This window comes from Hylobates moloch, unplaced genomic scaffold (genome assembly GCF_009828535.3).
Source record: "Hylobates moloch isolate HMO894 unplaced genomic scaffold, HMol_V3 SCAFFOLD_1, whole genome shotgun sequence".
NCBI classification, from domain to species: Eukaryota; Metazoa; Chordata; class Mammalia; order Primates; family Hylobatidae; genus Hylobates; species Hylobates moloch.
Genome location: NW_026652276.1, coordinates 79,819,311 through 79,846,949, shown reverse-complemented (window position 1 = coordinate 79,846,949; position 27,639 = coordinate 79,819,311). Strand labels below are relative to the sequence as shown.

The 27,639-nt window shown below is 34.9% G+C and overlaps 1 protein-coding gene and 1 long non-coding RNA gene across 7 annotated transcripts in view; one reads left to right on the top strand and one right to left on the bottom strand.

Annotated features, from left to right (window-relative positions):
- KCNH7 (potassium voltage-gated channel subfamily H member 7) overlaps positions 1–27,639 on the bottom strand; it is a 477,588-nt gene that overhangs the window by 407,946 nt on the left and 42,003 nt on the right. The gene's annotated exons all lie outside the window — the stretch shown is intronic.
- On the top strand, positions 73–26,936 carry LOC131383917 (uncharacterized). 5 transcript variants are annotated; one of them, XR_009214322.1, is made up of 8 exons: positions 73–233; positions 321–401; positions 3,140–3,200; positions 3,381–3,502; positions 3,782–3,921; positions 15,749–15,889; positions 16,145–16,308; positions 26,582–26,936. It is a non-coding gene; the product is annotated as an uncharacterized LOC131383917 (long non-coding RNA). The 5 variants fall into 5 exon arrangements; XR_009214324.1 differs by lacking the exon at positions 321–401 and having other exon boundaries at positions 76–233; XR_009214320.1 differs by lacking the exon at positions 73–233 and having other exon boundaries at positions 244–401; positions 15,752–15,889.

Sequence of the window (27,639 nt, the reverse complement as noted above, 5' to 3'; positions counted from 1 at the left end):
AGTGTTTGCTCTGGTTCCCCATGTCGAATCACCCAGTATCGTTTCTGTCCAAGGGCAGTCTGTGCTGGCGCAGGAAAGGAAAAGAAGGAGGGGTAAAGAAGAGAGGTTGGCTAGTGTTAAAGGGAGAGCTTTTCCACAGGATTCTATGGTTGCTATAGTAACAGCTTCTTTTGTTTGTACATATTCAGAACAGCTGCTTCCTTTTGGTTGCTGGTGGCAGGGATATTATGGAGGTAACAGAGGCAAAGAAGCACCACTCTGACATGGAAAATAGTTTCCATTTTCAGATTATTCTTGTTTAACTGGGTTTAACTTTATAGTAGGGTTAAATGTGGCATTTGAAGGTTGGCGAGTAACAAGATCTTTTAAAAGATGGTGAATTCCAACAAGAAAAGACCAAGGTATTCTGTGATCTACAAAGTATCTTGTGCTAGCTTGAACAACAGACCTCCACTCTCTTGTGGCCTTAAAACTTGAAACGCTCGTTTATTTCTACCTGATATGCACACAAATTGTATTGCAAGCTCCCTAGAAGGTATTTTTCTCAACAGGAGGAAAAAAATACCTCTTCAAAATGCCCACTAATCCCTGTATACCTTTCCAAATACTAATTAATTCCTCTAATTAGAGCTTTTTTTGGCTGCAACCATTTACAAAGTTGAATTGCTGCATACAAACAAATTTAATGAATATTCATAAACTAATAATATTCACTGAATTTACAGTCCTCTTGCCCACATACTGCTATTGCAACCAGCTTATAACAGCCTTCTATAGACTATACTAAGGAAAGGCCATCTCCAAGGAAAAGGTCGAGAAAAATACAGTTTTATTTTAAGGAACAGACCACCTACCAACTGAATTGTATATACTATAGCTTATGTAGATACATATTCTATATATAGTTTTTATATATTATGCATACATATATATGTTAGGTTATAAAATACATGCCTATGTGCACATATATGCATATGTATATATATAAATAACATGGAATAAAATAGAAACTCTAGGGGTTAAAAGCTTTGAAGCAAAACATTAAAAACGGCATCTGCAGGTTGAACAGTCAAATTTTGTAAACACGCAAACTTAGGATGCAAATAAGCAAATCAGAAGGCACAGCTGTCCTTATAAACAAATTAATCTTGAACATAGGTGTATAATCATGTTTTTAAACCTTTGGGATTTTTAGAAAAGTACAATATAAAAGCAAAGCGATGCTCTTGATTTAAAATTTAAATTAATTCACCATTTGTCCAACTAGGCGCTTTTAAACTTTAAGTTTTTAGTAACATTAATGAAACAATTGGCTGGTTTAATTTGGCAACTGCAGCTACTCACAGGTGCTACATCTTAAGACTGAGTATGTGGAAATTTGATTACATATTTGCCTAATAATTCTCACATCAATCCACTCATCCCTTTACTTTATAAAATCTGAATGAACTTATTTTGATGATTCAAAATTTGAAGGAATTTAGAGAACAGTAGAGATGTTTAAATAATTTAATTAAAATATAGAGTTCCTGAACATTACTCTTGGATATAATATATACACATATTTATTTTGCTTCTTTAAATAATATTTCAAATCCAAGGGTTTTATACTTATACTTATTTCAGTTAAATATAAACTATTAAAGATGAGATTTACAGTCTAAAGCCAAGCACAAGTGTTCCAAGCTTTCAGATTGTATGCTTTGGGGCAAATGTCTAACCTCTTTGAGCATCCATTTCACAAACTGTGAAACAATGATACTAATGTCTTTGAGATATGGCTTTGAAAAATCAATTAAGATGACAGAAATTCATGCTGAAACTGTGACTATTATATGATTCGGATAGAATAATACACATTATGAGAAAGTAATGTTTTGTTTTTCATCTCATGAATCTTTATTTTCACCTCTTCTCTTCCTCTTATGTTCTTGTGTATTATCAATATGTTGAAGACATCTATATTTCTAAATATACTCTTGAATTTTCTTTCAGGCTCCAGACTTGAATTTCCCAAATATTTGCAACTAATGTCCCACTAGTTATCTCAATTGCACAGGACCCAGATCTGAACAATTCATCACATCTTCCTAAAAATTTTCTCCTCATTGTCATATTTCTGGTAAAGGCATTCCCTTTCTTCTAGTTTCTAAGGTCTGCTCCAAAAACCTTAGACTTGCCTTTTCTTCCTATCCAGGTGATGGTTATGTTTTATACCTCTACAACTTGGTACAATCTCATGGATTGGAGCTCTCATTTTCATTCTCATTCACCTCTGGTTGAGATAATCATGAATTCTTACTTGGCCTATTGTAGTGTCTACAGATCTCCAATTTCCCCAACATTCTGCAGACCATTTCCTTTTTCTGAAGCACATTACTGGTTCCTTGAAATATTTTATGGTTTCTGGCTTCTAATTTCAAAACTAAAACTTCGTAGCTTGACTCTCAGGGCACTTCATGATCAAAATCCACTCTACAGGTTATTGTTATTTTCATTGCTCTTATGAAATGAAATTTCTCATGATTCCATAATATTATTCATGTATTTGCCACTTGGCTTTTGTGAGTCTACACTTACTCTGTTTCCCTCCTTTGTGTAGCTTTCCTCTATCCCAACTTCTAGAGGTCAAATATCACTTTAGCCATGAAACTTTCCTCAGTTTCCTCCCTCCATGTTAAGGTAGACCTGGTTGCCCCTTTCGCTGAAATTTACATTTGCATTTGCGTCATTCTTACTTTTATACATTTTTACTGCCTTTACTAGATTTTTTGATATGTTATTTATTTAATTTAGAATTACTATAACAGCTATAATAAACTTTAATATGAAAAGTATTCCAAATGAATAAAATTTCTACAAATTTAAACAATTTAATGTGACTGCCTACGACTTTTTCATCTATTATTAATAAAGTCTCAGAGTGAAAGTTGGATTTTTTTCCTAGGCTTTTATCTGATGTCATATTTTTATATCTTTAGACTACCTCCATTTGAAATCTTTATAAATAGCTTTAAATTATTGTTATAATACTATGTAGTTCACAAATAAAATTATTGCTAGAGTACACCTAATGGATAGTATTTGCTCTTAAAAAGAAACATGCGTGAAATAACACAATCCCTTTTTCTTTCTCAAGGCAACTGACGCATGAGACTGAGGTATTTATCTGAGGGGGATTGAAGTCACCAGCTTAACAGGTAAGCCTACAGGCTAAGGCAGAAAAGTATAAAGATAAGAAGAATCTGGATCCATCATGCCATAGTTGATCTGTTGAATTACCACTGCTGAATCTGTTCTACCTCCAAACATTTTGTTATATAAGATGATGACTCTCATGTTGTATAACCCTCTTGTAGTTAGATTTTCTGTTATCCTAGGCCAAAAACATCATTAAGAATGGCACAGACATTTAGAGAAATGAGTTGATGACAGACCATGAGATCCCAGGGAGAGAGAAGGAGATAAAGAGAGTAATGCAGACTTTTTAATTTTTTATGAGGTAAGCTATACTTTTTTATTTTTGAATAGTCATTAAGGAATTTTCCTGTACCCTCTAAAATATATCCCTATTTATTTGTACTAGTAAACAGTTTTCAGGTTCTTTTATCCAAATGATCTCTAAAAAAGACAACATATATTATCACATTCAATCCCCATGACAATAACTCTGTAAGTTAAACATTTCTTTTTGCTCCAATTAATTCAGTATTGTACATTTTCTCCTGTTGCAGTATTTATTGAATCTCTTCCTTTTTCTCTCTTTTTCCATTGGCCACAGGTGTTAAAGTCAAGCGACCACCACATCAGCCAGCTCAGATATATTTGGAAACACATCAATCTATTTTAAACTTAAGATACTGAAAGCCCCATTTGAACACACAGAATCAATAGTGGAAGCCAATTAGGAATACAGTTAAAGTAAATATAAGTTTAGCTTTTCTATCTCTAGCATTTTGCTCCCTCTTTCTTTCTCCCACTTCAACAAATTCAATGCATTAAACATTCATTTAATGTGTACCAATGTGAATACGATATCATCCCTGTGTTTGAGAATCTTATACAGTGGAGGAAATAGACATATATAATTCAGAGAAGAAAAACAAAAAGGACTAGTTTCCACTTTTTCCATAAAAAGGAAAAATCCTACACATGGCTAACCTAATCTCTCTCCTTGAAGCTTTTCACCTATCTTTTCCCAAGTACCCAATTGTTGCAAAGTTTCACCTCAAATGATAAGTTCACCTCAATCATGACAGTAATCTTTAAACATATTTTGTAGAACTGTAGTTGTTTAATTTTTATACCATGTCAGAATTCTTCCTAGAGCAAAAACATGGCTGTATTTCCTTAAACAAGATAATTTGTAACTGTCAAATGATAGACATAATCTGTCCTCCAATATCAAAGGAATAGAGGCCGGGCATAGTAGTTCATGCCTGTAATCTCAGCACTTTGGGAGGCCGAGGCAGGCTGATAACGTAAGGCCAGGAGTTTGAGACCAGCCTGGCCAATATAGTGAAACCCTGTCTCTACTAAAAATACAAAAATTAGCCGGGCATGGTGGCATGCACCTGCAGTCCTAACTACTTGGGAGGCTGAGGCATGAGAATTGCTCGAACCCAGGAGGTGGAGGTTGCAGTGAGCCGAGATCGCGCCGCTGCACTCCAGCCTCCTTGGCAACAGAGTGAGACTGTCTAAAAAAATAAAACACAGAAAATTTATGTCTTGCCAACTTTAACTAAATGTGTCAGCAAATGACAACAAAAGAAGAGCAAATAAAAATAGTGTTAACTTATGACTCACAAAATGAAACAAAAAGCACATCAAGACACAAAAACAAAAACCTACAAAAGCAAAAACAAAAGAAAAAAAGTGTAAAACTCAACATTTTTAAAACCTATGAAATAACCCGTCATTTTGTAGCTGGCATCAAACTTTAGCTTATCGTAAGCAGTGTTATCAAAAAACAGTACTTAGGATAAACCTTTTCTGAGGAAGATCAGTATTTCATAAATGTTTACAATCTTATTATTATCCATCGTTTTAAATAAAAATAAAATGATATGATAAACGGAATTGTCTTTCTCTTAAAATTACAAACACACAAAATAGTTTTATCACTGCTTTCACCAATTGTGACAATTTATTTTCAACACTCAAACTTTATATTTTATGATTTTTTTTCTGGTAATAAAATCATTGTTTGTTAAAGAAAATAATTTGAGGTGGTATTTTAATCGAACTTCAGAGCTCCAGTGTCATGGATTAGTGATTTCTTTTTTGGGAGAGTAAGTTCAAGGGTTATACCATGAAATACAAATATAAGAAAATTCATATAAAGCCTTTCAGATCAGGAAAAGAAACTTTCTACACTTATGTTAATGTCCTTCTTATAAATTATTATTTAAAATCTATTCTTACGTTTATTTTCACTTTAAGCGTATTTTAAACTTGAGTCATTTAAACTTGTATTATTTAAACTTTTTATTTTCTTCACCTCATTGATTTTATTACTTGCTTTTATAATGATTAGCAAAACATGGGTCAGAAGTGGAGAGATCTTATATCCTCAACAGGGAAGGGAGAGAAAGAAGGAATTGGATAGACACATTCATGTCTGTGTTGCTCATGCAAAGAATTTCATTCTGGGAGTGGGATTATCAGAATGGTGGTATTTGATCATATTTTACAACTCTTATCCTGTGTGGAGGGTGGGTAACTGTAGGTTTCTTCTAACTTAGAGCCATAACATTTTGGGCCAAATGTACCAAGAGCAAGCCTGTTCCCAAGATGAACCGGCATGTGGATGTTCTGGGCTTGTGTGTGGTAAGAAGTCATCAGTAAATAAATTTCTTTAACTATAAATTCAGGGAAGAATATTGACCTCAAAACAAACTTCTCATCACAGAAAATTCTGAATATCAAAATGTATAAAAAAGAAAACTAGTGTATAATTCTACCACACTGAAATAATGATTATAAATATTTTGGTGTCTTTCTTTTGAGTCTCCTTTGTTTACGAATGTGTATGCATCCACACTTGTTTCCTGGAATAATTTTATAGGCATCACTTCAAGGGCAATTAATAATGATATTAATTTCTATAGACACTTTAACAGTAGCACAATATTTTATATGTACAATCTGTAATTTAATATTCTCTCATTGATCATTTAAATCACAAGGCATTAATTTGTATAAATAAAATAGTGATGAGCAGCATTGTACATAAATTTATGTGAACCTTGAAATAATTTTTTTGAATACAATTTTTGAAAGAGAGTAAATGAACATTTGAAAGCTCTTAATACATATAACCATATTGTTTGCTAGAAATACACTACTCTGCTACTGTATGCCTTCTCTGTATCAGTGAATATTATCTTTTCAAAAAAATGAACTAGTTTAGTAAAAAAAAATCTGTGTTAGTCTGTGTTTCTTTAACAGCGAGTCTAGTTTTAATTTGTACTATATTGTACTTTTCATTTCATTATCTTTGTATTATACATAATGTATTTGAATTTTAGAAATTACACTGCCATTGTGACTCATTCTTTGTTGCACAAAAGACTTTCCTCTTATTGTCTACCATGCTTCCCTTTCTACTCACATGTTACACTTTGAGACGGCATTGATGAATTGTGGTTTGGGGCTACGGAATAGAAATTGAGTGTAAATGATGCTTTTAAAAGAGTAGCCATCACATTTAAAAGTCAAATGGATATGGATAAAATGAATAATCAAAGGAAAAAACTGATTATAAAAGGAAAGAATGTAGAGCTATATAACCAGAGAATGCAAAGAAAAGGGAAAAAACTAATAGATTTTTAGGACCAAGATGATTATACTCTTTAGGCATTCATTTGCACTGTGTACCAGAAAACTCTTTGACCTCCTTGATGTCCATTAAGTTGCTGCTATACAATTTCATTCTCTTATTTTTAATAATAACTACTACAAAATGCTAAAATATCCATAGTGGCATAAGGGAATATAGACTTGCTTTATATTGTTTAGAATAAAGTGCATGTTGAGAGTGGATTTAGCATACAGGTCAACAGTGTGGATGCCAGTGTTAAAGTGCCTAGGCACATGCCTTGGCTCTGCTCTTTACTAGCTATGTAAACTTGGGCAAGTTATTTAAGCAATCCATGCCTGATTTTCTCATAGGAATATTGTGAGGATTACAGAGTGAATACATGGAATGTGCATCAAACAACATCTTGCTCATAAGCACTCCACACATATTGGCTGTCAATTATTAGTAAAGCTAGTAAAGTATGAAAAAAACTATACATTTACAAAAATAAGCTATGAATATACTGTTCTCTCATTTATTTAGCAGGTATTTATCAAGCACATACTACATTCTTGATCTATTGCGTGGTGCTAGGAATATAAATGATCCCTTCCTAGTGAACCTGCTCTACCTACATGTAGCCTCTGGAGGGGAGGCTTCATGTAAGTATTACATGTACACAACCCCATGTGCTCATCTTCAAGTCCACGGAGGCCAATCATTGGCCAATACAAATGATGTGGACCAAATCAGTTTCTCTCTGATAAGTGTAGTTAAAATAGTGCAAGACTGAATTGGTTATCTTTTGAGTGTTCAGCTGAAAAGACATTGATTTGAAGACTGTATTTTGGGCCAAATATAAGTCAAAAAATGTTGGTGGAGACAGAGAAAAAGAGAGGAGAAAGATGCAGTGGAGAAAGGAAGGGAAGAGAGAGGACAAGAGAAAGAAAGAGAAAGGGAGAAAGGAGAAAGAGGAACTATTAAGGAGATGCATTGGGAGACAGAAGAGAGGAAAGAGCTTCAGACCATGTAGTCTCTAAAAGAGACAGTAGCTCAGTCTAGGACTTTATGATTCCTAATTTCCCTTCCAGGGGACCTGACTGTACTGCATTCCATAATCTTAAAAGGCAATGGGATTTACTCTCATATCTTTATAATATCTGCTCTCCTCCCACTCATTTTTACCTGAGATATTAGGTATATTTCTGCTTCTTATTCCCCATGGAGTTTTAACTGGAGTAATGTAGAGAAGATGAACATGAAGTAACTTTCTGGCTTGGGTAGAGATTGGTCATGAGACCAGTTTTCTTAGACTATAAGAAGTTTCATATACAAGCCCTCTAACAACTTTTAGTTCCTCTTCACTCTTTCCCTGTTCTCAATTCTCTGTTACTAGAGTTGGTACTTGGAGTTCAGTGCCCACTCACCATCTTTGACTAGTACGTAAAGGCTGTGATTTAACATCAATAGAAACTCTGAGAGAAGTGTTCCAAAATTCCTAAAAGGTTTCCTGGAATGCCTAGGATTATTCTGCTGTTTAACAAGTACCACCAGTATAGTACAGACATCACTCGGTATACATGGAAGATTGGTTCCAGGAACCCCCACAGATAACCAAAATCCAAGCACTCTCAAGTTCTTTATTAAATGACAAAACATTTACACATAACCTATACATATCCTGCTGTTTAAACCATCTCTACATTAGTTATAATACTGAACATAATGTAAATGCCATATCAATAGTTGTTATATGGTATTGCTTAGGGAATGATGACAAGAGCAAAAAGTCTGTACATGTTTACTACAGACACAATCATGCCTTTTATTGTCAATATTTTTGATCTGCAGTTGGTTGAATCCATGGATGCAGAACCCACTGATACAGAGTGCTGACTGTACCCTCTACTTATGGTAGTAAAAGTGTAAGAGTAAATATTGAAGTTGAGGAGACTAATATATGTTGAGCATCTCCTATATAAGCCAAGCACTATGCTAAGCGCTTTACATATACTCACTGTATTACAGTATCTCATTTTATTCTCCTAACAACCTTGTGAGGTTTTCAACATCCTCATTATACAAAGAAGAAAACAGAAAGACTCAGCAAAGTGAAGCACTTACCAACAGCCTTATGGCAAGTAACAGGGCCAAGATTTCAATCAAGGTTAAAATACAGGACTCTGACTATGCCATAAGAAAGAGAATACTATATACTTTATTTGGTCCTTTGTGTGAAACAAGGTAAACTATTGATATAAATTGAACTAACAGTAATTGCATTATCACATTGAATATAATAAGTTGAAGCAGATTTTATATAACTTATAAGACTGGTTATTATCATTTGTTTTTTTAAAAAGGCTAACTTTATCCAATATGGTGACCCTTTTTGGCATGTGTGTGGTAAATCAATGATTCCCCAAATAATAGCAATTCAATAAACTTTAGGTTCCTATTTTGAATACAAAGATGGGAAAAACAGAGATCCTTCTTTCTAACAAAATGAGGCTTTGTAGAAAAAATTGTCTAAAGAGCCATAAATCAAAGGAAAATGGGAATTTCTCTTTATTGCAAGTCAACTTATTTTCTAGAACTAATCTCAGTGCTCTATATGTACAATTTTCATTTAATCTTTGTTACAATGAAATTGATACTATGTTATTTATCTGATAAAGAAATTGATATGTAAGTCTCTTAAGGTCAAGGATTTTTACCTGTTTTATTCATTTCTGTTTGTCCACCATCTTGAACTGTAGTAGGCAGATGGGAGATTCTCCATAAATATATTTTGAATAAATGGAGAATTAGAGAAACTCATTAAACTGTCAAGTAATGCAATCTATAAACAGCGTCTTGGGTTATCAGACAAGTCTAAATCCAAATCCTTTATTTTCTCATTACTCTACACTATGAGGGGCAGAACTATGTATATTTTTCTTGATCTTATTATCAGTGGCTGCACAGAACCTGGTACACGGTAGATAAACATTGAATGTTCTTGAATAAATAATCTCACAAGGTTCTTCACTATATGCAATAAATATCAAAAGGTATATTTTATCATGTGATTTTAATACTTTTTACAATTATTAAATCACACAAAAAGAGTTGATAGAGAATAAATGGGTGTGATTCACATTTACCTCATTATGAAACTGATATTTTAGATATTTTCATCTTAAACTAATGTACATACTATCAGACATCACTGCCTAGCATGATATTCTGAAACAGAACTGACCTGTGTCTACTTACAGTAAATTTATTCATTGAGTTATACGCATTTACTACTTGGCCAATTATTGACCCATTGAGTTCACACCCTTCAGTGGAGAGGAATCAGTTCTTTTTTTTTTTGTCTTTCTGAGGGGTTCATCTGCCTAGGTCATTCAAACACAATTTTAGTGAAATCCAAAAAAAACTTTATTGTAATTTTAATTACTTATATCAATTGTTGTAATATTCAGTTTAATTTGCTTTGTTTTGTTGGCAAAATTTATGGCGAAAAACATTTTTTCCAAAAGTTGTAAGAGAGCTTTCATAAGAAAAACAACAGCATTTAAGCCAGTCTAAATTTTTTTTTTTTGAGACAGAGTCTCTCTCTACTGCCCAGGCTGGAGTGCAGTGGCATAATCTTGGCTCACTGCAACCTCCACCTCCCAGGTTCAAGTGACTCTCTCACCTCAGCCTCCTGAGTAGCTGGGACTACAGGCGTGTGCCACTACGCCCAGCTAATTTTTGTGTTTTTAGTAGAGATGGGGTTTCACCATGTTGGCCAGGATGGTCTCGATCTCTTGACCTTGTGATCCACCTGCCTCAGCCTCCCAAAGTGCTAGAATTACAAGTGTGAGCCACCACATCCGGCCCTTAAAAATTTATATACATCTTTTTATACACGTGCACACAATATTATACTTTTTTCCTATCCTGTAAGAGCTAAGTCGTTATATGTACTTCTTGCTATAACTTCTGAATAGTTGCTCACACACTTCTTTCCACTTGTTAATCCAAAAGCTATTTCATTTTTACCCTCCCTTTGGTACCCCGCTTATAATAGCATCCAAGCTGTCTTGGGTTGATAACGCCACCTGGTGGTAGAACACTGTCTGAGCCAACCGTGCTCCCTCATGGTCTCTTCCCTCTCAGAATAATTTTGTTCAACTCTGTGTCACTGTACATAACCACTGGACACAGTAATTATCTCGCTTTAATTAATCTCTCTCTTGCATGTGTCCAGACATCCTTTAAAATCCTCTTACATTTCCCCCTCTCAATTGCCTCCACTTCCTCAAGGTACATGTGTGTTTTCTCCGTCACTCTGTTGCAATTGAGTTTTAACAAAAACTTTCTAATGCATGATCAACTTATACAGCAAGAATGCTAGTGGTGCAAATGGATTCAAAGAGGTGGAAAATACAAAGTTAAATCATTTGCTTATGAATTATCAATTTGATAAAGAAGAACAAAATTCTTCTTTTCTCTCTTCCTTGTTGTCAGAAAAGTAATTCCCTTCCTTAAAGGTAACAATAGTCAGTAGTAATCCACAGACACATACATAAAGATTATTTTCCTCCACAAAAAAACTATAGCCTATTACTCAAACCTTTCTGTATCTCCTTTCATTTCCGTGATGATATATCTTAGTGATGTTTTCAGGTATGTACACAAAAGTATACCTCATTCTTTTTTAAGGGCTGCATTGTATTTTACTGCATGATTGTGTCATTTATGCAACACATTCTCTACTGAAGCATTTGTAGGGATTTTTTCCTAATCATTTACTACCACTACAAAAAATGATACACTGAATAACAGTGTGCCAGTCAGTGCTAGGGTAGTTGTACAATCCATATCTAGAAACAGAATCCTTGAGTTCTAAGGGTAGGGGCAGAAAATATTATTAGAGATAACAACCCAGTGCCCTAAGTTTCGTGACAATGTCCAAACACAGCTTTTAGACTCTGCAAAATCATTTTTATTTACCGTCTTATATTTTCCTAATTGAACTAATTTTTTCTCAAGCATGGAGACACACAGCCCCCATGTCTAACCTTATGTAAAGTTAGTTATGTGTAAAATGTGTTAGAGTTCCAAACAATTGACTCAACAACTTTTAGGATAGAATGTACTTATGAGATTTCTTGTAGTAGACGTTATTTTGACTGGTTTCTAAACAAAAATTACTCAATTCAAAAAGTGTACTGTTTAGAATATGATTTGATCCCTTTTAAGGTTGGAACAGCTGTCACATAGAAAGACTGTAATAAACTGGTAAAATGATATAATGTTAAATCACCGTCATTGTTTAAGAGATAATTCACTAGAGATTATATCCTATTTTATATATCCAAATATGGCTATTTACATACCCAATCTATATATTATAGACTCAGAATTTTTAGCTGAAATGGAGATTAAAGACACTCTAGTTTAATTTTTAATTATATTTCTGAGGAAACTGAGAACCAGAGGTTTGAAGTATTGTATACCAAGTGTATATTTACACTTATAAATAATGATATTGATAATAACATGAATTTAGCGTGCATTTTGTCTTCAGCATTGTGCTAAATGTTTTTTATGTATTAGCTCATCTCATCCTCATAAAAGCCTCATTTGACAGCATCTATTATTATTCATTTTTTTTAGTTTAACAGGTGAAACTAAGAGAAATAAAAAGCATTCACAATGTCAGGCTGCAGTAAGCAATAAGGCCAGAGACTGAATTCAGATTGTTTATTAACATTCATTTACATGTTTATTAAATCCCTATGTTTATTAACCAAATCCCTATGTTTACTGGCTTTCAACTTTATGCATATTCTGATAATCTAAGAGAATGAAAACAAATACACCTAGTGAAAGAGAATGAGGAAGGTAAAAATTAGATTGAAAGTGGAAAAAAAAATGAAAGTAGTAACAGGGGAGAGAGCAGTGATGTGGTAAGTAAGTAAAGGTGTTTTTGGATTTCATTACATATATTATACTTCCTTGAGCATGGGGTACTTAAAGATTAGTGTCTACATATTGACATGTAAGAAATCAGCAAATAAATCTACATACTTGGTTTTAGACTGTCTTTCCCTTAAGTCGCTAAGCTCAATCCTTAATATTTCAGGGGGTCAGTTAGAAAATGACTAATTCAAGCCTTCAAGCAGAGAACACATTGCTTAAAGTGTCTGAGAAAATTTGCTTTAGTGACTGGCTATTTCAATACCCTGCACAAAAGAAATTATGAAGCTGGATAAATTCAATGAATATTTCGTTACATTGCAGGTCTCCTCACTAGTGAGATGAAAATCAGAATGAAAAACTGACTGAAATTTAGGTTTTTCTAGTGTTATTAATTTTGAAATATGGCATTTAAAATTAGACCTTGCATTCATGACACAAAACCCATGCATAATTCTTATAAATAGATCAAATGATTTTGTAACTCTATTTTATTAAATACATTCAACACATACTTGTAACATTGCTACTGGCTTTTGTCCACCCTCATATGCCATACATGGCAGTAAACAAAACAGATGAAATTCTCTGTGCTTACTGAACTTACGTTCTAGTATGTGAGAAAAGATAGCACACAAAATACATATGTAATATATTGTAGGTAGATAATGAAAAGGACAATGGAAAAAAATAAAACAGGAAGGGTGAAGAGGAAGTAAGGGGCAGAGTTTTAAATAAAATTTGTCATGAAAGGCTTTTCTGAGAAGTCGACATTTGAAGAAAGACCAGAAAGAGGTGATGGAATGAGTCATGTGGCTATTTTGGAGAAAGGCATTCCAGGAACAGCAAGTGCACAGGCACTACAGCAGAGCATATCTGACATTTTCAAGGAACAATGAGAAGGACAGTGTGGCTGGAGCTGAGTGAAGGAGAGAGAAAAGATTGGGAGACAAGACCAGAGACCAAATAAAGAGTTCAACCTTCAAACTTTGTGGGTCATTGTAAGAGCTTTGGCTTTAATAATGAGGATAGAAACAGAGCCACCAGAGAGATTTAATGAAGAAGAGAAAACATCTGAGTACCAAGAAAAGCAATGATTCTGAGCATGTTTCTGTTGCACTATTCTGACAATAAAGTTAAATAGCTTCAAAGGAAACAATGAAGCATCCTCACCAAGGCCATCCATGGAACAGGCATCAATAGCCTGTAGGATGGAGCACTGTATATTTGGTTAAGCTGGAAATCATGTTTCCCCCAATCTCCTTCCCTTCAAATTATTATAAGTTGACAATAAGAGGAACATATGTGAGATTTGGGAAGTGAAAGTGGAGTAGTTGAATAGCAATTAGTCTCTGAGGGTCGTCACAGTCAGACGCTGTGATGGACAGATGCAGAGAAACCTGGTGGGTCCTAGCCTGTCCTAACTCTTCTCCACTATGCATCCAGCATCTTTCTGTTATCCAACAGTGGCTAGGGCCACCACAAAGTGCTTCACTGTGGAGCCATAAAGGTAATAACATATCAGAAACAACAGTTTCCTACAGACGTCTCTACAAGCTTTCCTTGGTAGACCCACCTGGTAGCTGGATCTGCTTGGTTTCTTAGATTGCTTTTCTGACAATCCAACTATAATAATAGTTGGACTTCATTTTCATGTCTTCTTACACAGCTGTGTAAGATATAATTGTGATAATAAATTCCTTATCCCATGACACTCATTAGTGACTCCCCCTGCTTGGACCTGCCTGAAATAGTGCATTTGCAGAAAAACATCCATTTGCTTCAACATTTGATAAACTTGGAAAATATTGGCAAGTTTGGAAAATTGGAAAACAAACTTACATCCTTTGTAGGACATGTTTGGCTCAGGCCAACAATGTTTTGAGATGTTTTCAGGAAGGCTTTTCTGTAGCAGACGGAATGTGGTTTTATAGCTTGATCCAAGGTTTAAGAATAACATTTAATCCCAACTTCTGCTTCCGAATGCTGTCAATTTGGAAAATGAGAGCAGATGTTGACAAAGATATATTTGCTAGTCTGATGCCTCAGCAAACACTCTCTGAAGGAAAGACAACGTGAGACTAGACTGATTAAATATTCTCTCTTAAATTTATTTTGCCAATCCTTTTAGCAGTATCCTCTAGAGACAACATCTCTAGGATGATGAATACAAAAAGATGTCATTAAAACTCAACATAGTTTCCATCTTTAATACCTGAGCTTCGAACATAAGAAACCTATATTAAAGAGAATATTTCTGGATGTTTCAATTTGAAATGTAAAAAAATGTCTGCTTATTCTCTGGTGATTCCTGACTTCAGGATTTCTCCTTTCTAAATTTATTGAGTCCACTCTAGTTGCAGTTCAAAGAGCCAATAACTAGATGTCTGAATAAAATATATGTTGATATCCTTTAAAAAAACAAGTTTCAGGAATTCTTATGACTTTCATTTATGCAGAACTCCCGTTTAGTCTAAATTTATATATTTTTTATAATATAGTATTTGGATTTTATAAAATACAGACTGCCTGTAGAAGAGCAGTGGAAGTCTTCAGCAAACTAAAAATGAAAAAAAATTTATGCTACCTAATACTATTGTTTCAAAGTCAGCAATGATTTATTGAGCTCATATACGTTCAAGATTCCCTATTACATTGTTTTGTTTAATCTTCATGACCATCCTTCGGGCTGCTTTTATATAACATGGAGGCTCCAACAGGTTAAATAATTCGACCACTTCCTCAGAGACAGTAGCTGGCTGATTTACAGTGTGGACCCTGGCATCTTGACCACTAGTGTTCCTTCCTTCAACCTCTGTCATGTTAGGTATAGAAATAATAATACTGACCCCAATATTTTATTATTTAATCCTTACCAGAGATGTATTAATTCACCTATCACTATATAGCCATTGATGTGAGCACTGAAGAATTAACTTCGTGTTAAGTGGTTTTATGTTAAATTTTCTTTTTTTCCCTAATTTCACCAAGTAGTGGAAACAGCTTAAGCCAGAGAACTCCAGGTTCAAGAACCACCACCTGCAAACTTGGCAAATTTGGACAAATGTCTCTCTGAGTTTCATTGTCTTCATCCGCAAATAAAGCAAGATATACTTCACCTACAGAATTGCAGTAAGGATCAAATGGAGTAAGATATTACATGAGTGTTAGATTCCCTTCCTTTCCTAAAGATCTTAGAAGATAGTACTACTTTGGATACACACTGTTTTGGATAATTTCAGCAAATATTTAACGGTAAAAGGAATCTTTGACAAAATTATCCCATACTAGCCACAATAATATTTTAGAAACATTTAATTTATGATAGAGTTAATTCTACACTAGCAGGGGTTGTAATGCTTTTTAACTGCTGGTTAACCTCCACAGCAATTATGACCAGACCACGAGAGTATGAAGGATGAGGAAACGGGAGCAGTGATGGAGCTGTTTTGGAGGGAGTCATAATTCCTTAGACCTCTAACAACTGGAACTCTCAATCTGCCAGTAATAGCTGACATGAGCCCAATAAGGATGGTCTGTTCTATTCAAAGGTAGGTCCGTACTATTTCCAATTTAGTTTTAAGAATCAACTTAAAATGTTGTTAACTATACATATATTTCACTTTTGAAAGAAAATATTAGCCTGTCATCAAACAGGATAAACCAAGAGACATCAGTCTTTTTGACAGATATGAATCGCATTTAGCTAAATACACCAGTTAGCAATGTCTGTTCTTAAGATTGACAGTCTTAAATATAACACTTTAATAAAGCTCTTACTTTTCTATTTGTTTCTTTCTATTCTATCATAGTTCTTGCTAAGTATTAATGTTACTATATCATGACCACTTAATATTTTACATCGGAAGTTTTACAATATTTCACTGACTTTACTTTTTTATAATAATTTGCTACTATTGGGCTGTCTTGATTTTCTTCATTGTATTTTTTTTTTGCAGTCACTCAAATCTAACTTGCTTTAAATATTCAAATGAGTGAATTAAAAAGGAAGGCTTTCTGTGTTTTGGATTTTATTTTCTCCTGTTTTGCACCATTACTCCATATTAGGCTGCCTGTGGAACTGTTTTTTGTTTTTTGTTTGTTTGCAGTTGGGGGTGCATTTTTGTTTTTTGTTGTTGTTGCTTGTTGGCTGTTTTGATTGTGCAGTTTTTGGGGGCAACTTTTTCAGGCAAGAGTCTACGACCAGTGCTATTTAGCATCTCCTGAGAATGGACACTGAATTGTAACTGCACCACTCTTATTAGACTATTAATTTTTTAAATTATTTAATAAACTCCCCCTTTCAATGGTTTGACAAACTTGATTTAAAACTAGTAGTATGGGCTGGGCGTGGTGGCTCATGCCTGTAATCCCAGTACTTTGGGAGGCCGAGCTAGGCAGATCACAAGGTCAAGAGTTCAAGACCAGCCTGACCAACATGGTGAAACTCCATCTCTACTAAAAATGCAAAAAAATCACCTTAGCATGGTGGTATGTGCCTGTAATCCCAGCTACTCGGGGGTCTGAGGCAGGGGAATTGCTTGAACGAGGGAAGTGGAAGTTGCAGTGAGCCGAGATCACACCACTGCACTCCAGCCTGGGCAATAGAGTGAGAATCGGTCTCAAAAAAAAAAAAAAAAAAAAAGCTAGTAGTATGAGCCAACATTCTTGGAACACTTACTGTGTGTCAGGTACTGTTTCATGAGCTTGACATATGTCAACCCCTCCTTACTTAAACTCCATCATGTAGCTACAATTACCCCCATCCTACAGATAAGAGAACATGCAGAGAGGTAAGCCAATTGTCCAAAGCCACACAATAAGCAAGTCACAAAGCCAGATATTGGACCCTGGGAATGTGACTTTTTGAGCTTGTACTTCTATTATAAACAAAACATTTTAAAATGCATATGATTTTTATAGATTCTGTTTAAATAAATGTTGGTGTAATATCTTTGAAAATGTTTCAAAAAGTTTCAGTGTATTTAAAGAAAAGTATTTTTAAATTATGTCTTCAATTTAAAAAATTCTAAATGTAAGCTGCTGTCTAACACAAGCATGCTTAAATTTACTGAACATGACCTATGTTAATTTGGGGAGGCATCCAGACGTTCAGCATTTTAAGCTGCATGATTTAAAAATAAATAAATAAGAAGAGGGGTATCATCAGCAACATGGTAGAATAGGAATTTCCCTTCACAAAAATATCCATTTGAACAACCATCCACAACTGAAAATACCTTCCCATGCTCTAAGGAATGCAGGTGAAAGATTACAGCACTTGAGTGAAGCACAAGAATAAGAAAAGATGCACAGCAGATGGTAAGGAGGACAGTTTTATATTACCTGCATCAACCTTCCCCCAAAACCATGCAGCACAACATGGAGAACGATACCCTTAGCATGTGGGGAGAAGAATGGATTGAGCAATGACTTCATAGTGAACCCCAGTATCAGGCCTTCTCCAGTTAACCCTGGTGCCAGGCTAGGCCCTGCAGACCCAAGCAGTAGGCTTACCCTAGTTTCAAGCTGGCCTGGGCAGTCCCAGTCTCCAGGCTGGCACCTGCGGATTTAGGCTCCATGCGTAGGATATCCTCCATGGATTCAGACCCCAGGTCAGTGCCCACAGACCCAGAACTCAAGCTCACTCCCCAGACTCAGGCTCCAGGCACACCTTAGTGTCAAGCTGGCTCCTGCAGCCCCAGGTTCTAGGCTGGCACCATGAATCCAGGCTCTAGGCCCACTCCAGTGCAACACCAGACTCAGTGGCTCCAGGCTCTAGGCTGGCTCCTATAGTCCCAGGATCCAGGACCAACCCAGTGCCAGGCCAGCCTCTGTGGCCCTGAGTACCAGGCTGGCATCCATGAATTCAGGCTTGAGGCTGGTACTCATGGATCTTGGACCCAGTTCCACACACATAATCACAGACATCAGGCCCATCCCTCTGTACTCAGGTACCAGCACTACCACAGTAGACTGCAGTGCCTGGCTAGTTCCACAGACTCATGATCAAGTCTTTCCCATGGATCAAGGCAGTAGGCCTTGCCCAGGACCAGCCTGGCCCCCACTGACTCAGACTCAAGGCCCAGATAACATCAATTCAGATGCTATATACTCAGTTTCCAGGTCCATCTCAGTAGACCCTGGTGGCAGGCTGGCATCCACAGACCCACAAACTCACAGGCTCCAGGACCACCCACAATGACTCTAGTTCCAGGCCTACTCCAGTGAACCAAGGCTCCAGGCCCACGTGCCTGCTGACCTAGGCACCAGGCCAGCCACCTAAGGACTCTAGCAGCAAGGTTATCTGCAGACACTTCAGCCCATCTACCTAGAATCTTTGGAAAAGTTGACTGGTGAAGTGCTTTCTTTGCCAAACACAGTATGTAAAGAGTAGAGGAGGACCCTAATTCTTCAAATGGTCAGATACCAAGGGGAGACCAAAAGGATTGTTTATAATCACAGAATCATGACACCAACAAAGAAAAAAAAATAAAGCATCCATAGCCTATCCTAAAGAAATGAAAATCCATGAACTGTGTGGCAAAAAATTAAAAATACAGTCTCTGACTTAGGATGGTTGACTTACGATTTTTTTACTTTACAATTGATTGAGATATTAAATGCAAGTTTTGACTTATGATAGTTTTACCAGGACATAACCCCATCATAAGTTGAGAACCATCTGTAATCATTTTAAAGAAGTTCAATAAGCTACAAGAGAACACCACTACCTGAAATAAAAATAAGGAGAACAATAAAAAACAAAATTAAAAGTTCAACAAAGAGACAGAAACCATATAAAAGAACCAATCAAAAATTCTGGAGCTGAAGAACACAGTAGATAAGATTTAAAATTCTTTAAAGAGCTTCAGTAGGAGACTTGATAAAGCAGAAGAAAGAATTAGCAAACTCAAAGACAGGTCATTTGAAATGACCTAATTGGAGAAACAAAAATAAAAAGAAATAAAGAAAAAGAGGGAAGAAAGCCTGCAGGGCTTATGGGAGACCATCAAGTGAACCAATTACGTATTGTTTAAGTCCAAGAAGAAACAAATTAAAAAAAAAAATAGGTAGAGGGATTCTTAAAAGAAATAATGACAGAAAACTCTAAATATGGAGAAGAATATCTACATTCATAAAATGTAAAATACCCCAAATAGATCAAACATAAAGATATAGTCACTGAGACATATTACAGTCAAATTCTCAAAAGTCAGAGACAAAGAGAGGATTATAAATTAGCAACAGAAAAGCAACCTATAACATACAAGGAAACCACAATAAGACTATCAGAAGATTTCTCAGCAGAAACCTTGATGCCAGAAGATGATGGGATGATATAGTCAGGTACTGGTAAAAACAAACAAACAAGAAATCCAAAACTGTCAACTGAGAATATTGCACCTAGCAAAGGTTTCCTCAAAAATGAGAGATACTTTCCCAAACAAAGACTGAGGGAGTTAATCACTATAGTTACCTTACAAAAATGCTAAAGTGACTTCTGCCAATTGAAACAAAAGCAGACAAACAACATGAAAATATTAAACTCACAGTAAATAAGAACATAATCAAATTCAGAATATTATAATACTGTGATGGTGGTGTGTAGATCACGTTTGACTTTAATATAAAAGTTAAAAGACAAGACTATTAAAATTAATATGGCCACCATCATTTGCTAATAGATATACAGTATCTGTTGAAGCACCTAAGTATATAAAGCAAAAATTGACATAACTGAAGGGAGAAGTAAACAGCAATACAATAATAGTAGAAGACTTTAATAACCCACTTTCAACAATAAACAGATCATCCAGGTAGAAAAATCAATGAGTAAACATTGTACTTGAACAACACTATAGACCAAATGAACCTAATGGACATATATAAACCATTCCATTCAACCACAGCAGAATACACGTTCTTCTCAAGCACATATAGAATGTTATCCAGGATCATAGATTAGGCCACAAAACAAGGCTTACCAAATTTAAGAAGGTTGAAATAATGTCTAGGATCTTTCATGAACAGAATGGTATGAAATTAGAAAACAATAACAGGAAGAAAATTAGAAAATTTAAAAAAATGTTGGAATCAAACAACATACTCCTGAAGATCCAATAAATCAGAGAAGAAAGCAAAAGAGAAAAATATCTTGAGACAAAAATGAAACACAACATATCAAATCTTATGGGACATAGCAAAACCAGTTCTAAGAGGTAATTTTATAGCAATGAACACCTACATTAAGAAAAGATCTCAAATAAGCAACCTAACTTTACACCTTAAGGAACTAGAAGAAAACACCAAAACAAAATTAAGCCAAACATTAACAGAAAAAATCAAACTATATTAGAACAGAGATAAAATAAAGACTAGAGAACAATAGAGAAGATCAATAAAAATAGGAGTTGTTTTTTTTAAGAAGATAAACAACATTGACAAAACTTTAACTAGATTAAGAAAAAAGAGATGACTTAAATAAAATCATAAATGAAAAAGGAAGCATAACCACTGATATCACAGGAATATAAAGAATTACAGGATACTATTTGTATAATAATTCACCAACAAATTGAATAACCAAGAAGAAATGGGTAAGTTTCTAGAAAGACACACCTACTAAGTCTGAATCATAAAGAAAAAGAAAATTAAAACAGAATAATAACTAATAAGAAGAAATAAAGTTGAAGCAGTAATCACAAATCTCTCATCAAAGAAAAATGCAGAAACTAATGGCTTCTCTGGTGAATTCTATCAAACCTCTGAAAAAAATTAATACAAATTCTTCTCAAACTCTTCCAAAAAATTAAAGAGAAAACACAGACTCATTTTACAAGGTCAGCACTATCTTGATACCAAAGCCAGACAAGGACACTACAAGAAAAGATTATAAGCCAATATCCCCAATAAACATAGATGCAAAAATCCTCACCAAAATACTAGCAAAGTGAGTGGAACAGCATATTAAGAGGATCATTCATCATAGGAAAGTGAGATTTATGCTTGGGAGGAAAGGATGGCTCAACATACACATATCAAAAATTGTGATACACTTCACTAACAGAATGAAGGATAAAAATCATATGATCATCTTAATATATGCATAAAAAGCATTTGACACAATTCACAACTCTTTCATAATAAAAACTCAACAAATTAAAGAAAAAATGTATTTCAACATTAAAAAGGCCGTATATGACATATCTACAGTTGAAATCATACTCAATGGCAAAATGCTGAAAACTTTTTCTCTAAGACCAGGATGCCCATTCTCACCACTTGGTATTCAACATAGTACTGGAAATCTTAGCTGGAAATATTAGGCAAGGAAAAGAAATAAAAAGCATCTACATTTGAAGGGAAGAAGTTAAATTGTCTCTACTCACAGATGGCATTATCTTATATAAAGAACACCCTAAAGACTATACCAACAAATCTGTTAAAACCTAATTTAGTGAAGCTTCAGAATAAAAAAGTCAACAGACAAAAATCAGTTGCATTTCAATACATTAACAACAAACTATCCAGAAAAGAAATTAAGGCAGGTAGCATGATGCCTTCAGCTTTGTTCTTTTTGCTTAGGATTGCTTTGTCTATTTGGGCTTTTTGTTGTTGTTATTCCATATGAATTTTAAAAATAGTTTTTTTCTAGTTCTGTGAAGAATGTCAACGGTAGTTTAATAGGAATACTATTGAATTTCTAAATTGCTTTGGGCAGTATGGCCATTTTTACAATATTGTTTCTTCTTATCCATGAGCACAAAATGTTTTTCTATTTGTTTGTGTCACCTCTGATTTCTTTGAGCAGTGTTTTGTGGTTCTCCTTGTAGGGATCTTTCACCTCCCTACTTATCTGTATTCCTAGTATTTTGTTCTTTTTGTGGCAACTGTGAATGAGATTACATTCCTGATTTGGCTCTCAGCTTGACTGTTGGTGTATAGGAATGCTAGTGATTTTTGCACATTGATTTTGTATCCTGAGACCTTGCTGAAGTTGCTTATCAGCTTAAGAAGCTTTTGGGCTGAGACTATGGGGTTTTCTAGATATTGGATCATGTCATCTGCAAACAGGGATAGTTTGACTTCTCTTCCTATTTGGATGTCCTTTATTTCTTTCCCTTTCCTGATTGCCCTAGCCAGGACTTCCAATGCTATGTTGAATAGGATTGGTGAGAGAGGGCATCCTTGTCTTGTGCCAGTTTTCAGGGGGAATACTTCCAGTTTTTGTCCATTCAGTATGATGCTGAATGTGGGTTTGCCATAGATGGCTCTTATTATATTGAAGTATATTCCTTCAATACCTAATTTATCAAGTTTTTTTTAACATGAAGGGTGCTGAATTTTACTGAAAGTCTTTTCTGTATCTATTGATATAATCATGTGGTTTGTGTCTTCAGTTCTGTTTATGTGATGAATCACATTTATTGATTTGGTTATGTTGAACCAACCTTGCATCCCAGGGATAAAGCCTATTTGATCATGGTGGATAAGCTTTTTGATGTGCTGCTGGATTTGGTTTGCCAGTATTTTGTTGAGGATTTTTGCATCAATGTTCATCAAGGATATTGGCCTGAAGTTTTCTTTTTTGTTGTATTTATGCCAGGTTTTGGTATCACAATGATGCTGGGTCATAGAATGAGTTAGGGAGGAGTCCCTCCTCCTCAATTTTTTTGGAATAGTTTCAGCAGGAATAGTGCCAGCTCTTCTTCATACATCTGGCAGAATTCATCTGTGAATCCATCTGGCCCTGGCTTTTTTTGGTTAGTAGGCTATTTAATACTGACTCAATTTCAGAGTTCATTATTGGTCTGTTAGGGATTCAATTTCTTCCTGGCTCAGTCTTGGAGCATATATGTGTCCAGGAAATTATCCCTTTCTTCTAGATTTTCTAGTTTATGTGCATAGAGGTGTTTATAATATTCTCTGGTGGTTGCTTATATTTCTATAGGGTCAGTGGTAATGTCCCCCTTGTTGTTTCTGATCCCCTTTGCGTTTATTTGAATCTTCTCTCTTTTCTTCTTTATTAGTCTAACAAGCAGTTTGTTTATTTTTTTCAAAAAAAAAAAAACAACCCAGCTCCTGGATTTGTTAATCTTTTGAATGGTGTGTTTGTGTTTGTGTGTTTGTGTGTGTGTGTGTGTGTGTGTGTCTCAATCTCCTTCAATTCAGCTCTGATTTTGGTGATTTCTTGTGTTCTACTAGCTTTGGGATTTGTTTGCTCTTAGTTCTCTAGTTCTTTGAGTTGTGATGTTAGGTTGTTAACTGGAGAGCTTTCTAACTTTTTGATATGGGAATTTAATCTTATAAATTTCCCTCATAATACTGCCTTAGCTGTGTCCCAGGATTCTGGTATGTTGTATATTTGTTCTCATTAGTTTCGAACAACTTTTTGATTCTGCCTTAATTTTATTATTTACCCAGTGTGGTACATATACACCATGGAACACTATGCAGCCACAAAAAGGAATGAGATCATGTACTTTGCAAGGACATGGGTGGAGCTGGAGGCCATTATCCTTAGCAAACTAGCACAGGAACAGAAAACTAAATACCATGTGTTCTCACTTATAAGTGGGAGCTAAATTATGGGAACACATGGACACCCAGAGGGGAACAACACACACTGGGACCTATTGGAGGCTGTGGGGTAGGAGGAGGGAGGGGATCAGCAAAAATAACTAATGTGTACTAGGCTTAATACCTGGGTGATGAAATAATTTGTACAATAAAACCCAATGACACAAGTTTACCTATATAGCAAACCTGCACATGTACCCCTCAACTTAAAATAAAAGTAAAAAAAAAAAAGATTAAGAAATCAATCCATTTTATAATAACATCAAAAAATTTAGAAATAAATTTAACCAAAGAGGTAAAAAGATCTATATACTGAAAACTATAAAACACAGATAAATGGAAAGATATCCCATGTTCATGGATTGGAAAGTTAATATTGTTAAAATGTCCATTCTACTCAAAGCTATCTACAGATTCAATGCAATAATTATCTAAAAAAAAATCAAGTTCATAGAAGCAGAGAGTAGAATAGTGGTTGTCAGGGAGCAGGGATTGGGAGGAATGGAGTGATGTTGGTCAAATGGTAGAAAGTTTCAATTATTCAGGAGAGAAAAGCTCTGGAGATCTATTTTTTATTTTCTATTTATTTTTTAACTTAGAGTTAATTTTGCCTTACATGCAAACCTAATGTACAGCATGGAACTGTTGTTAACTGTGCTGTGTTGTGTACTTGAAATTTGCTAAGAGAATAGATCTTAAATGTTCTCACCACAAAAAAAGGTAACTCTGTGAGGTAGTAGGTATGTTAATTGATTGTGGTGATTACTTCACAATGTATACATGTATCAATACATCACATCTCACACCTTAAATATATACAATAGTTACTTGTCAATTATTCCTCAGGAAAGCTGAAAAAATAAATAAAATTTACTTGTTTCTCCTTTAGAAATTTGCAAGAATATTTTCAGAACTTAAAAAAAAATAGTATGCATACTGGCTAGAACTTGATAGTAAAGTCAAAACATGAAAGGAAAACAAAGAAGGAAGGATGGAAGGAACGGCAGGAGGGAGAGAGGAAGGGAAGGAGGGGAGGAAGGAAGGAAGGAAGGAAGGAAGGAAGGAAGGAAGGAAGGAAGGAAGGAAGGAAGGAAGGAAGAAGGAAGGAAGGAGAAAAGGAAAAGGAATGAGGGAGCTGATCATTTACATGCCAGGAACTAAATCAGATGTATCGTATACCTGATAACTGAGCATGCAATCTACTTCTTGTTCTTGCCTATGATATATAGGTGTGCTGCAGATGGCATCAACGCTTTTCTCCTAAAAACAACTCAACTCAGTCCTGGGCTAGAAAAAGATGCTAAAACATTGGAGAAACTATTAGAGCTGTGGTTTCTGTATATTTACTTAGTACTTATACATTAACTGCCAGAATAACTTCTACAAATACTTAACAATCACTGTCCTTTTAATGTTTACTCTTTCTCTTTTTCTCTTATATATATGTTCTCAAAGACACTTATACTCTAAAATCTATTCCTATTGCTCATATAGTAAAAGAAAGTCTCAGACAAGTTTTACTTGATCGAATTACTTGAAGTTGCTCTATTAATTAGGCTCACTAAGCCAATTTTTATTGTATAATTTATGCATTCCCATTAGTAATATATGATAATGCCTTCCAAAAAAGCCTAACTTCAAATTATAACATAGCTTAAGACTCAGAAGAATTTGACATGGAAAAATGACCTTATTAATATGTATAGAAGCACATCAATTATATTTCTTGATATCCTTCAATTGTATTAGTTTTAAAAGTTCTGATTCATGACCTTGAGTAAAATACATATCAAGGCTAAGGAAATTATACTACTTTTTTTTAATTTCAAGCTATTCATTGCACTCTTAACTATTTGCCCAGTTGGTCAGTAGTTAAGAATATGCTTTAGTTTTTAATATCTTTAAAATGAATAAGTATCCACAAAATCTATATTCTTAGGTATCTCATTTCATAGATACAAGCAGACTTATTAATTAATTGTATATTGAAGTTTGCCTTGCATATTGTCAATGATTTAATGTTCTATGATTCAGTAATTAGGCAATGCAATTGCTTTCTATTAAAATCTTCTTTTATCATTACCAAATTCAGCAGATAAATTGGAATAAAATTGTTGAAGACTTTATACTTTCAGGGGAGTGTTATGGTGAAAGGGGAGAGAAAATGGTGTGGAAGGAAGGGTCAGCAGCAAATGAGGAATCTAGGCTATAATAGTGTTCAATTTTTTTTTTCCATTTCAGGGACACCCTCTTTTTAAAGGACATTCAATTCAAATGTATCTTCTCTGGTTAAAGTATGGTGAAGTCTATCCTGTGGGCACTCCCCATTGACTCCTAGCAGCTCTTGAGCCCCATCTTCAGGATCCACACTTTGATAGTCACTGACCATTAGCTTTGAAAATCTATAGTTCCAATCCTGTGAAACGAGAAGAACGTTGAAGCTATAAAGGAGGTCTTTGCCTGCATTCAGATTCTGACACCAAAGACTCCTCTGATTATACTGAAGTATGTAAGAAAACCTCTCGAAATCAGGGACCATTTCTCTTCATCTTATCTTGAGCTACATCCCAAATATGAGTACACATATGTAGGATTCAATAAATAATTTAAGATAATTTGTGAACACCTTGCTCTGACTGGTTCTATTTTTACATTCAGAGAGGAAAGCATCCTGTATTCTCCCTATAAACAAGTCTAGGAGGATAGGGTCATGGACATCCTCTGTACACAGAATTACAGTCCGATGTTGGGTATCTTACTCCTGTGAAGTGAAGGGAAATAGAAAAGTAAACAGAGAAGACCACAGTATAAGATGTCACCTTAAAATATAAACCTGAAGACGAGAAAAACCAGGCTCAAGGAACAAATGAACAGAAAAGTTGAAATTCTAGAATACATTTGTTTGATACCAATATTATTTGCATCTTGTTTAAATGAAAAGTTGTTTACATACACAATGGATGACTACAAAGAAACAGCATGGAAACTGGAATCAGAGGCCTGTGTCTGAATTTCATGTCTACCACTGAACAACTGCATGACATTGGGAAATTTACTTAGTTTCTATAGACCTCATTTTTCTTATCTGTAAAATGGCTTCCACAATCTGAAACTCAAAGGTCTCTTGACAAGATTGAATGTGATAATGCATGTAAGGGGTCAGGACGAAACCCAGCACATAAAAGACTGCAAGCCACACTGTTTACAAACACTGTTTCCAAGAAAAAAAAACCTGCTCATTGAAACTGAAGGCACCAGTGTCTGTTGGGTTCAGCATGTAGCGAGATGCTCAACTACCT